General features: G+C 43.0%; 1 long non-coding RNA gene across 1 annotated transcript; it reads left to right on the top strand.

Moving 5' to 3' along the window:
* Positions 1–2,908: 2,908 nt before the first annotated feature.
* On the top strand, positions 2,909–10,622 carry LOC125693237 (uncharacterized). The gene is made up of 4 exons (XR_007377019.1): positions 2,909–2,993; positions 6,904–7,026; positions 7,780–7,861; positions 10,549–10,622. It is a non-coding gene; the product is annotated as an uncharacterized LOC125693237 (long non-coding RNA).
* Positions 10,623–13,515: the final 2,893 nt, after the last annotated feature.

Here is a 13,515-nt window from a genome sequence, read left to right as displayed (position 1 = left end):
GCAGCAACTGCATGGATACAGGAGCCTGGTGTGCATGCCAGTGCTTTTCGTCTTGCTGCCTGTAAACGTGTGTTTATTCAGCGCAGGCTGCTTTGAGCCTGTTTGTTCAGCTCTTCAAAATAATGCTGCTCAAAGCACCTTGTAGAAAGCAGCAGACACCTTGCTGGGGGCAGAATTCAATTCCTGGTTCATCCCTGGAGCAATTCAAAATATTTAGGGGGCGGATGGTGTCAACCTAAAAGCTGTTTGCCATGAGGGAAAGGACAGACCCACCCATTTCACTTTTGTTAGCTCCTGCGTGTGTCTGACCTGTTGATGAGCCAGTTTTGCTCACTAAGCTGGCAGAAAATGGTGTAAACAGGAGGAAAAGTGGATGTGACTGTGTAGGGAGGAAATGTTTTCAGGGCATGTGGCCAGATGTGGGCACGTGTTTTCAAATAGGAAAGAGAAGAATGAGGAAGATGAGTATTGGGTCACCTTTACAGCATGTCCATGTTTCTCTTCAGATGAAGAAGCAGGGACAGTTACAGCAGGTAGGACTTGCTGCATACTGCCCTTCATTTTAGCCATCTGAATGTACAGAGCTGAAAAGCAACAGGCTGGTTGGAACCACCGAGCTGTTGTTCTAACCTGGCTAATAAATGTCCAAAAGTCTTGGACAAATACAGACATGTTAACAGTTTTTGCCAAGAGAGATTTTTCTGGATAGAAAAAAAAAAAGTACATATTTGGAAAACCATGCAAGTAGACCCCTAGACAGGAAATGTGCAAATAGGATTTGAGTCATTTAAAAACAGAAGATATACAGGGCAAACAGCATCGATCTCTAGTTCCTTTAGAGCCTGGCAACAAAGCTGGTGTTTCTTGAAGCTGTGCAGCATCTGAAGGTCTCCCCTTTGTGCAGTGGATTGGTATGGTGGGAGGCCATGTATAAATTTCCCCTACAACCCTGAGAAATGGACAGTAAACAGTAGGTAGTATTTTACTTGCAATCCAGGTAAGGAAAAAGCTGGACTTTTCTGTGTGCTCTGTAAGAAAATGTTAAAATGCTCCCTGCAGTAGCTGTGGATTTTAAAATCACAGCATCACAGAATTGTAGGGGTTGGAAGGGACCTCCAGAGATCATTGAGTCCAACCCCCCTGCCAAAGCAGGTGGACTCCAGAACTTGGGTAAACGGGATCTGTTGGCCCTTCTTCCTAAACAGAAGTTATTTCTTCTCCCTTCAGCGTTTGCTCAGCAGATTTGGCAGCATCTCGTCTGATTTTCTGTGAAGTAGCCTTTGCTCTTCTTTGTCCTCATTTCCAGCCTCACTGTCTGCCATTGCCTTGGATGATACTGTAGTCTCTTAACTAAGTATGTCCCCCAGGCATACGTGTGATTTTTCCAGACAACTTCATATTGATTATGAATAAAACAAATGGCAAAGCCATGTGTCATCTGTGTCTGCCTGCTGGGGTTTGTGAAGGAACAGGGGAAATGGAAAGAAGCGAGAAGATGGTGTCTCTGTTTCAAAATAACAAAAGTGAAAGACTAATGTGATTGTTCCAGCCACAAAGCAGCCAGTTTAACAAAATAGAGCCATGTAATATTATTCATTAAGTATGAACGTGGGCTTTTGATGGCTCATGCTTTATAGTCATGTGCACGTTCTGGTTTCTGCAGGTGATGCCCATGTTTTCACATTCAGTAACAGAAAATGCAGTGAATGTGGATGCAGTAGTAATGCCAAAACCTAATATATCTCTGTGCAGGCAAAGAGTTTTGCCACGTGACATAAAAAGCCTGCACCCAGGGGGTAGCACTGTCTCTATTTTGTTGTTATTCATAAAGAAGTGTTTCAGAATGATTGAATCTCTCATAAAAGTTTTAAAATCTAATTTAAAAAATATATATATACTTCAATTTTGATGTAGTTTTAATGAACAAGAACCTGCAAAAAAGCGAGGCAAGATGTGGCCTGAATTGGGGTCTCTGCACTTCACAAGGGACATGGTGGTGAATGAGACCCAGAGAAATTCATGTGCTCTGGAGAGCACAGCTGAGATGAAGCTGGGAGTTGGGAAGTGCTGACCACTTCTGCGACACACCAGCTGGTTTCTGCACCCTCCAGCCTAAGCACAGTGCAGCCACTCAACAAACACTGGCTTTATTTCAAGGAAACAAACAGACAACAAAGCTCTGTCCTTTCAAACCATCTAATGAAACGCATCCAGGAAACCTTCATTCGAGTCTCTTTCTCCTCTGCTCAGCTATTTCAGTAATTTTCTGAAGGAAAAAAAAAATCTTCTTTCCCAAAGGAAAGCCCCTAAAATTCCTCCACCTTCAGAAATACTGATTTCTGCCATTCCTCCCTGGTCTGCCCTCAGACAAGCCCTTCAGCCAGGAATCCTGATCCTCCCTGGTTCCTAGCAGTGGGATGCTGTTCAATACAGTGGGGCGAGTTCATCCCCAGGGCTTGTGAAGGATGCTTGTGTCCCACTTGCAGCACCAGGATGGAGCTGACTAAACCCAGTGCTTCTGTTTTACAGTGCTCAGCTGCCAGGATGGATTGCTTGCGGGCTACAAAAGTGTCAGGAGCCTGGGGATCGTGAAGGAGTTCCCACCCCTCTGAAAGCGGGGAAGCTGTGCTTCCAGAAGGCCGTCATCATCCTGGGGCAGTGAACTTTCCAAGTTCCTTCCTTTCCCATGTTCTTGTAATGTTCTGCTGGGGGGAGATATATTGCATGCAAACGGGAATCAACCCTGATCCCAATCCAAATGCAGGCACAGTTCTTGCCAATAGGACTATTACATTCTGGGGATGGAGAGGACGTTCCTCCTCTGTTTAAAGTCAGCACAGTTTGCACTGAACAGATTAACCTTATACTAAATGAGATGAGATGTTTTAGAAGACCCCGTTTTTCTTTGCAGATCTTCCTTGTCTTGGAAAGGGCTGTGTTTCTTCTCTGAAGTTTTACCAGCCAACCAGAGGGTCTTCTCTTGGCATTGCCAGGTAACAAATTCCAGTGAACATTCTGATATCACCGCCGCTATTTCTGAAAAAGCAGCTAAATCCAGGGTGCTTGAGGTCTGTAACCTAAAGTGAGCAATTATTTTCTTTTTCTTGTTAGTGAATATTCTCAATTATTTAATTTCCTATGGAGACATTTGGCAAGCAGTTTCCTTCCCAGCTACTGCCAGTAACTCTTGTTCCTAAATGAAACAAGTTCTGGGCCTACAGGAGCACAGCCAGGAAATTTGTCATTGTTGGGCCAAGTGATATTTTTATTTGACCTAATCAATGACATTTATTTCAGGGGATACATATTTTAAGGTCATTTATTATATTAATAAATGTCACAAGGAAAACAGTGAATTCAGTCTAAAAAAAACACAAAAAAAAAACACTGGGTCATTTTTATGATGTATTTCTTTTTGTAGTGCTCGGGTTGTACATGGCATCACTGTTGAAATATTTCTGAAGCTAACTTTCAGACTTGCAGTGGGAGCCAGATTCTGTTTCTCAGTTCAGTTGCCTTTGCCTCACTCCAGCATTTGGCAGGACTTGGCCTGCTGACGGTTTTCTTCAGGACACGAAGTTCTCAGCCCCTGTAATATTAGTGCAGCGGGTTCCTGACTTGTTCTGTTTCCAGACCTGAGCCATGGAGGTGTGTGTGGGATGTTAAGAATAAAATCTTGGCCCTGCCTATGCTAAATTCTACTGCACTTTTGTGGAAACAGGATTTCATTGTACAGCTTTTGCTCTTTGTCAGGCACTGCAAGATCAGATCAATTACAGACTCCAAACAAATAGCTTATTTACCTCTAAAACATTGTAGCTCTAGCTGTGCCCTCCGTGTTCAGGTAGTTTTGCCTGGTTTCATCCCAAATTCCAAGTGTGGAATGGAAGGAAATTGAAATCTGTAATGGAAATGTTTCCTTTTATGGACACGGCATTAAATTTTGCTAAAAGCAAAAGGCCTCTGGCAAGCAGTTATGACGTTTTACAGAACTACAATGGCAAGGGAGGTTGGAAGGATATCAAAGAGACAAAAATAATGTTGATCGCTGAGCTCGAGGGCCCACATTTTTTTGTAACTGGTCTCTTCCTCTCACTTTCATTGTTACCTCCTGAAAGATAGTAGACAGTGCTGGGATCACAGGGGATTTCATAATTCAGACAGTGGGTGATTCAATGTTTTGTTATGTATAAAATTACGCTGGTCCAGTATGTTTTGTTTACAGTTTAGTCTGCCCCCACCCCAATAACTGTTTTTATAGAAGCAGGAGCAATAAGAATGAGATAACGCAGAGCTTTAGGAGGGCGCCAAGGCAGACAGAGCTGGCTGGCCAGGAGTCAACAAGAGTCTGGTGGAAAGTGCCAGCTTTTGGTGGAGGCCAGCAAAGGGGATGCAATTATTAATTTTCCTTCTTCCCAGGAAAACATCTTCCTAAAAAAAAAATCTTCAGCATTTGCAGTCATTTCAAATGAAGTTCCCTGAGATGGATCAGCTCAGCTTTGTGGGAGCCTCTTTCAAGGATGGCACTCCATGAGACTTTAAACCTCACTAAAATGGCTGTGCTCCTGCCTCCCTCCCCCCAACCATAGCACCGGAGCCTTTGTGACCCGTTGGTGTCCCAGCTCAGGAAGCTGAACTAGGAGAAATAGGATCCTTTTCATTTTTTCCTTAGCTTTGTGATGCTTTTCCCTCTCGGTTCGCAGCAGGATCAGTTGAACCCTGGGGAGGGCCAGGAATGTATGGTCAAACGTACAGCAGAAGGTGGGGTCATGGCCTGGGCTCCTAGAGCTGCCAGGAAACCAAAGGCCACCCTACCTTACGTAGGTTCAGCTTCCCTCACTTAATTTAGTGAGAGGTGAAGCAGGCATAGAGCATAACCAAGGCAGGAATATGGCATGAATAGCCCACACAGTGATGTGGTGAGCCTTAGAGCAATCTCATTTATGCACTTTGCTTCATTTATTGTCAGTGTTTGTGTGGTAACTTTAACAATGAGACAGAACCCAAAAAACACCAAGTGGATTTCACAAAACTCTACCTAATGGTAAAAGTATTCCTTGCCTTAGCAAGATTTGCTATATAAACAATTCTAAACAATATTTTATTTTCCTTGGCATAGGTGGAAAAGGCAGAATATTAAAATAATCTTTGCTTTTGCTTCTAACAGCAGAACTGAGCAGCCATAGCAATGCCTTGTGGAAGTCATTCCTCTCGGGTTTGCAGAGCTTTGTGCCTATTTCTTCCTGTCATTTGTCAGCCATCAACACTGTAAGGGTTTTAAATCCTCCTCAGTGAGCCTGTTCTTTTGTGAAAGCTATACCTGAGTCTGCATTAACAAATTCTGTAATTGCCAGGAACTCCTCCCTTGTTCTGCCCTTCTGTTTTCAGAGGGATTACAAGCATTTCATTTGAAGATTACCACAGGACGTGGTCTAGCATCTCTACATCAAAAGCAAGAGAGCGTTTCGTACGTTGGTGTAAGATGATAGGGCTGTTGTAAGAACATGAACATAATGGATTTGATGCTGTCCTCGTGCCAGGTTTATCCTGGTGTAACAATTCTGATGGGATGTGGGCTGTTTTTGCAAACCACAGACCTCGGGTGTCTAAAACTTGCAGTCTTATGTGCTGCTGTGAGCTCATGTATGCCCTAGGACAGTCCTGCAAGTCCCAGTTTGATCCGGACACCATCAAACCGAGCAGTCGTTGATTGCAGGTATTAAATATCGTGAGGTGAGGAGACGTGTGCGTGTGTCAGCTGTGGTCTTTGTGGAGACTAACATTCTGCTGCTGGATTTTGCTGGAAGCCAGGTAATTGGTAATGATTTACAAAGCTTTTACATGGGCTTACTATTAATCTGGGGCTGCGGCATGAGCGTGTTTTGTTAGTCGTTGTTGTGCTGTATGGAAAACAAACAGCAGGCAATTCCCGTTTGGGGTTTTCCTCCTGCCAAGCAACTCTGTGCTAATTCTGGACTGCGCTCTGAAGACAACTCTAGCTGGTTTTGCAGGAGGCTGGAGATGGTGGGGAGGGAGGAAGCCAAGCAACACAACCAAAGGAAAAGCCTCCAGCAGCGCTATTGCTGCCAGCTCAGGTAGCTGTGAGGTGCTGAATTCCCCGTGTTGGTCCAGGCAAACTGCTGGTGGAAGAAATGGGGTCTCAGGCAGCATACCAACGTGGAATTCCAGGAGAGGGAGCACATCATTCTTCTCTTTTCTTTGCTCCCACACTCTTGTGCAGTGCCCACACTTTGAAGAGTTCTGTTAGTGTGAGACCTGTGGAGATGGTCTGAGCTCTTCTGGAAGCACAGATCCTGAAGGGCTCGAGGAGGGGACACCATTCTGAACAAAGGCAGCTGCCCTTCCTCTCATCCTCTGGTGGCCTTAAATGTGGTAGAGATGCACTTACATGGAGAGGCATCTGAGCTAGGAAGTGCAGAGAGCTGTAGTCTACGCAGAGCAAATGCAAATGCACCTGTGTAAAACTGCTGGCAGCCCAAATAATCCACTTACAGGCAGAGAAGAGTGGCTGCGAGTGTGCTGTACCCCTGTCGGTGTAAGTGGACAAATTCAACCCTATGTCATGCCATAAAGTGTTAAAGTGATTTTGATAGAGTTCCTTTAAATTTGCCACCCATGGATGTGAGATGAGAGGTACGGCATGAGGTCTGTATTTAATGGCAGTGCTCAGCACTAAATTGGCCATGTTCTTGTGGAAATCTGCAGGAAAATCCGTAGTGACTTATAATAAAATTAAATATGTATAGCAAAGTATAATAAAAATCAGATTGTTATAAGCATTGCAAATATCAGCAGGATTTGTACAGTGACTGGATTTGGAGAATTTAATGGCTGGTGAATAATTGTAGTGAAATGTAATTCTCTATAATTATGTCTTTTTAGATTCTGAAGATGTGTGTAGAAATCCTATGGCTGGAAGGTTAAAAAAAAAAATGAGGACAAAGCAGAAGATTGGGATGAGTGTGTGGAAGTTTAAATTGCTGAACATCTACACCAGGGGTCTTGGTGAGTGCAGGGGCAGCATTTGGGTGCGTTCACATCTGGCCGATAGTCCCTGCGAGACCTGAAGGTACAGCAGTTCTCCCTTGTCTGAACACCAGGCCCCTGCCCACAAGCTCTGCGCCAGGGCCCCCTCACAAGGGATGCTCTCTCCACCAAACACAGCTCTGGTGCCAGAACCAACTCCTGACTCTAATGGGAGGTTGCACTCTTAGGGTCATTGTAATGTGTGATCAAGGTTCTCACATTCTGCCCGTGACACCGAGTCTGTGGGAAACTGTAAGGAAACTGCAAAGCAGGATGGTGTCTTGTCTCCAGGGAACTAGAGATTTCTTCCTTCTGATTTCTTATGTGGTAACTCTATAACTGCTCAAAAAAAATCCCTTTTCCCTTTGGATCCCATTTGTTTTCAACATCAATTAGAAAGGAAAGTACTGCTTCATCGAGTTTGAAGGACAGTAAATCCTGAATTCAGATGAAGGGGATTTTTTTTTTCTTTCGCAAGAGGCACCGAGAATATAGGGTTAATTTTCTTTTGACGTGCCTTTCTTGTTTTTATTTCCTTTAACAGAACCCCTTTGTTTCATACATTTGATAATTGTTTCATTATGTAGTGGCACACCATCCTGTGAGACCGCGGGAAAGGCTCCAAATGTCCCTTCGTGTGCACGCAGCTCAGACAACCTGGAGCTGTTTTAGTACGGGGTCTTCACCTGCAATCGGAGTGACTTTTTTTTTCCCCCCCAATAAATCCAGCAGAACTGGAGAGGAAATTGCAAAGGTGAACTTTCTGCTTTGCGAGGATGGGGACAAGCAGCCCGGTGCCACCTGGCGGCAGCAGGTAATGTGCTTGCAGCAGATTGCTTCGTGCCTTTGAACTGCTGGCTCTGATTGATCAAAGGCGGGTCCGAACCTCCCGCTGCAGGTTCAAACACGGGGTTGCCTCTCATTCGGTGTGTTCTTTTTTTTTTCCCTTTTCTTTCTTTTTTTTTTCCTCAATTGCAACCAGCTCACAAAACATGCTTGTTTTCTAAAAGCTCGCAGTCTATTCTTAACTCCTGGCATGGGATGAGAGAGGAAAGAGGCCAAAATTTGCTGACATAAGTGTGGGAGGAGAAATCTTAATTTCAGTTATATAACGAGGTAAATGTTCGTACTTAAATATGCTTTCTTCATAAAAATTGGATCTCTAATTTCAATTACTTCTATAAAAGAGATTTGAAATATGGCTTGGTTTTGTGTCATGTGCTCTTTGCGTTACTGCGAGCAGTTGTTGAGTTCTTACATGTTCATTAATTACAGTGGCACTAAGGCAAATCCTACTTCATTAAATTGGTGCAGGCCTTCAGGGACGGGCGATTTGTCCTGCTGTAATGAGCAGTTTGCTTCACATCCTCTGTAGGAAGAACCCGTTAGGAAGTGATGGTGAAACACAGGAAAATGTGTAGTTGTAAGGGATAAAAGTGTGACTGTAACTTGGGGAGCTATGAAACTCATGATGCAAGAAGCAGAGTGGATGGTGAAGTGGCATTTCAGTGGTGCAGGCTGCTTGCTGAGAGGCAGAGGCGGTGCTTGCCGTGCAGGGATACAACAAATAGAAGTGAAAACATTTTCAGAGAGTTTTCTGAACAAGCAGAGGGGATTGCTGCTTCTTCAGTGCCTGTGGTTTGTACCAGCTTAATGTGAGGTACAGTACTTCAGAGGTGTGGCTGTAACGAGTTTCAGTACAGGCTGGAAAAGCCACCAGAGAAGATGAGTGAAGTTCAGGTGGGGAGAGAAGCTGTTCTGCAGGCTCTAAGGCAGTGCTACAAGCCAGGCTACAGCCAGCTGCCCTATTCCTGCAGCAGCTGTGCTTCCACCACAGTGCAGGTGTCCAAGTGCCCAAGGAAAAGGCACTGAGCACCAGTGAAAGGTACTAAAGGTACTAAAACCCTCTAGGTCTTTTCCCCTTTCTCTCTCTGATATAGCAGGCATTCTCAGCGCACAAATCAACTGCCCTGTGCTCTCTAAAACCCACTGTTGCTAAGATAAGACAGTGATGAATAAACTCACTGAGACCTGCTGCCTGTGTTTTGCAAAACTACCTAAAGCCAGAGGTGCTGAGATCCAGCTGCATGCTAAAAGCTGGTTTGCCATCTAGTGGCTGCAGAGAGAACGCGGGAACCAGGTGCTCTACGCCGATGACCACTTGGTTTTTGTTCACGTGAGAAAAATTAAACAACTGATTAACAGCAGTATAGTGAGGGACCGTTTTCCCCCACTCCAAGTAACTCACGAATGTTCCAGAAAGCACGAACACAAAAAAATATGCTCTAAAAGCCAAGGCAGAGTGGCACTTGGTGTTAGACATGCTGTTGGGCTGGCCTGTATTGTACAGGATGTTATTCTCTGATTTCGTTCTTCTCAGAAGTTTCTCTCCCAGCCTCAGTTTTATTTTGACAGAGCAGAGAGGCAGGGAGGTCAGACTGAAGAGCAGTGCTTCACTGATGGGGAGTGAACAATTTTTAATAATTGTATTTTATTTCTCTTTTGTACTGTTTCATCCCTAGTTCTCTACTGCTTTTCAGGCTTCTGACTTTTGTCTGCCAGATTTAAAATAAGAAGGGAAGTTGTTTCCTTACTGGAAGAGATGTGGCAAGTCTGAGAACTGTTTTGTGTGGTAGGAACAAAGCCACGTGCACAGATGTTGTTAGTATCACCTTGTTGTTGTTAGGTTACATGCAGAGTGGTACATTCGTTGGTGTTTTTTCTTGTTTCTTTCCCTTGGGGAATGTAAACCGTTTCAGCCCATTTTGTATTTTTCTGAGTCTTGGTCCCTTGGGGAGCTCAGCAGTTATGAGCCAGCAAAGTTCTTACTGAATGATAGTCTTCAAAACAGACAACTCAGCAATTATCTCTGAGCTGTTAATTTGGAGTGCCTTAACGGTGTGTGCAGTTATGTGATTAGGTCCTGAGGCTGGATCAAAGTTCTCAGCATTTCACAGGATCAAGCCTCCATTTCCCATGTCATCTTCTGCTCTTTGTTTACTGCAGCTGCTCAGTCAGGTGACTCTTGCATCTTCTAATGCTTTCTCATTTAAAAAGTGTTGTTAGGAAGAGATCAGAAAAGGACAAGTGTATGTGCTGTACTGCTGGATGTGGATATAGGATGTGATAGTCTAATTCTCTGCTTTGACTTGAGCATGAAATTTGGCTTTGATCTCCAAGACCAAAGTGGTGGGACAGCCTGGCACAGAAGGGGAAGGAGGTCTTTTTCAGTTTAGACACTTCAAGATCCTGAGATGTCGACAGGAAGGACAGCCTGGTCAAAACAAGTGTGGCAATGTGTGTGTGCATCACCTCAAGTTTGGTTCGTGAGCAAAGAGCAAAACCAACCACCTGTCACATTCATGTGGTCAACTCCCATAAGGCTCTGCCTCCAATTTATAAACCCTTTTTTTATATAAAAGTGCCTTTAATATAAAACAATCTGAAGCTATTGTATATACTACATTCATTTTATTCATCAAGTGATATTTTTGCTTACAGATGCAACACTGTCATCTCTTGGCTCATCAGAAAACGAAGGAAGCAGACAGGACTGGGACTGCTGGAAATGAGCACAACAGAGGCAGCAGACTACCCACCATCAGGTCGAGTTGGTATCACATGCATTCATCTTTCCTGTGACAAGATTTTCCTCTTGTTTTTTTTCCCAGTGTGAATCTGCACAACTTCATTGTAATTCAGTTATATCGGGAGTCTTGAACGACGTGTTTTAATGCTGTCATTAATGGATTTGACTGTTTGCTTCAAGGGAAATTATGGCCAGAAAAAGACTATTTTATGGAATAAAATCAATGTTACTATAAATATACCTGAAAATCCAAATCCACAGTATATTTGTAATGGTCACAGGTGTGTGTTTGTTTGTTTTTACCTATTTGGGAGCATTAACAATAGATGACCTTTTATTCACTGCTGCTTGACTGGGAGCCTGCCTTAAGCCAAGGAATAGATCCTACTTTTACTAAAGTCTGTAGGTTGCATTTTCTCTACTAACTGAAGGAAATAAGGATCACCTTGACTCACATATGTAGCTTAACCAAAATAGAAGTAATATAAATGAAAGAAGAACTGAGTTCTACATATCTAAAGTCAGGAGGTGGATTACATGCTTTTATTAGCATAAGGTTTTGTTTGTAGGTTTTTTTTCATTTCCCAATAGAGAAAGAAGAACAGATGTAAAGTTGTTAGATAGTGGTGCTGTTGAAATACAGCTGTTGCACATTGGTTTTAAATATTTATTACTTCAGGGGAGCACTGCTAATGGCTCTCCAAAGATAATCAATGTCTGTTGATAAGGGAGTCTTTGTAGTATTCCTGATACAACCCTGTGTTGGTTTGTTTGCTTGTTTGTTTTCAAAGCAATGCTTACTAAGGTTGCTAAAATACCAGATTATCAGAGGCTCAAATAGTTCTGCATTAAATTCATTTGTTGCAAATGACTCAAGGCCTAAGACGAAAAAGGAAAAAAAGAATATATTGGCACCATATTTTGTTAGAGGAGAGCTTGAGGCTGTACCTAGTAAGAGGACAATCTTCCCTTTCCTGCCCAAGGCAAGAAGCTGGCAGACATAGGATGTCTGCTCTGCACCAGAGCTGTGTCATGGGTGACTCAAGGACTTGTGAGCCACCACTGAGCTGCTGACCCCAACCACCACCCTCCCTCCTGGCTTGCTGTCACATAGAGGGCTGCCAAAATGGCAACTCCCCTTGCTGCAGAGACCACAAAGAGACTCCTGTAAAAGCCTGTACCACAATCGCTGCAGCTCGAACCTTCCATCCTCAGCAAGAGAGGGGCAGGGCTTCGGCTGACAGTGCAGCAGGCAGGGGAAGCTGTTTATTGAGAACACATGCCTGAGTGGTGAACTCTGCAGCTAGATTACACTGTCTTATAATTGCTTTTTCCCTTATAAGCCTAACTGTTTTCATTACCAAGCCTGGGCTTGGAAAGAGAATAGGTGACACATTGAAACCAACTGTTTTGTCAGTACCTCAGAAGGAAAATATCTTCCTTGTAATGTACTTCATGGGAATATGGGGCATTTCTTCATGACCTGAAACAGTTTTGCAGTGTGTTTTGTTTGTGAAAAAAACATTTGATTAAACATATATATATATATATATATATTTTTCAGTATAGTATACAAAGCAAGAGTTTAGTGGTTTGGAGCATTGTGACTTTTTAGCATTCAAAGTAAATGACATCACTAACTGGCTGGAAATTAGTCAGGAAAATGTTTAAAAATAGCACCGTTTTCTCAATAAATCTGTCCCTTGTTTGCATTAGAGGCATATGGGCTTACTTAGCTGACAAAAACAAATTATAATACCGTTAACACGGCAGAGACCTAGAGCTATAAAAGACCAAATAGGAATCCTGCTGACAGAATCGTTAATACTGATAATGCTGGGGGTGGTAGAAAGGATATTTCATTCATATAGAACATTGCCATGGTCAGAGCCTCAGATAGGAAAAAAAACCAACCCTGTAATTTTGACAGGTTGAAAAGCAGTTGGCCAGAATAACTTGGAAGAACACACAAAGTTAGAGTTTAAATGGGTTAGTGGTCACATTTCAGGCAGAACTGTCAGACAGATGAGAAAAGATATATTTTATTACATTATTCTGCAACTTGTTACACAAATACTTCTCTATTTTTAGTGCTTGTGAATCTGCTTGCTCCCTGTGAGTTTCCAGCAGATGCGGTTTCATGTATTATGACAAATTTAGGTCTGAAAATTTGAAACAATAAGTATGTTTTGGCTTGTTTTAGAATCATCCTTTCTACTCATCCTTGTGCCATTCGCTTCCTTCAGTCATTATTAATTTTTCTTATTTCAAACAGATGTGCCTGGCTTCCTGTCAGAAAGGCAAACAGCTGATGAAGATGGACATGAAAAGCAAGTAGAACTATGGGAGAGGGAGTGGGCCAATCCAGCAGCTTGGACTAACTCCCTGTCTACATTAAAGGATTAAATGAGACAGGCTGCATGGACAGAGAAGTAAGTACTTCATTATTTTTAAACAATCACAGGATTATTTTTTTAAATGCAATTCCTACCAGGCAAATCTTCACTGCTTGTTTTGTTTGTTTTCTAGCATGGTGCTATCATCTTCAGTTAGAGATTGAGTATAGGAATAGGAATCTGTTCTGTGGCTTGTTGTTTTATCAGGATTTGTGTCTTCCTCTTCTTCTTGGTGGTTTGCTGCTGTAATTGTTTGGCTCTCTTTACCAGAACAGTTTGGTGTCTTTAGGTGTTCTAAACTCTCCTGAGCCCATTGCAGTGGCCAATGTTGGCTTTCCTATGAAGAAACATCTAGCTTTGGATGCAAAGGAGAGTAAATTTGTTGAGCAAGGAGATGCCATAGCTTGTATCAGAAGATTCCAGGATGAGAATTGATGGCTTTAGGTTGTGCCACGGGAGGTTCAAGTTGGATATAAGGAAAAA

Source organism: Lagopus muta, chromosome 5 (assembly GCF_023343835.1).
Source record: "Lagopus muta isolate bLagMut1 chromosome 5, bLagMut1 primary, whole genome shotgun sequence".
NCBI classification, from domain to species: domain Eukaryota; kingdom Metazoa; phylum Chordata; class Aves; order Galliformes; family Phasianidae; genus Lagopus; species Lagopus muta.
The sequence above is the reverse complement of the archived record's forward strand: the minus strand, read 5'-3'. Positions and strand labels throughout refer to the sequence as shown.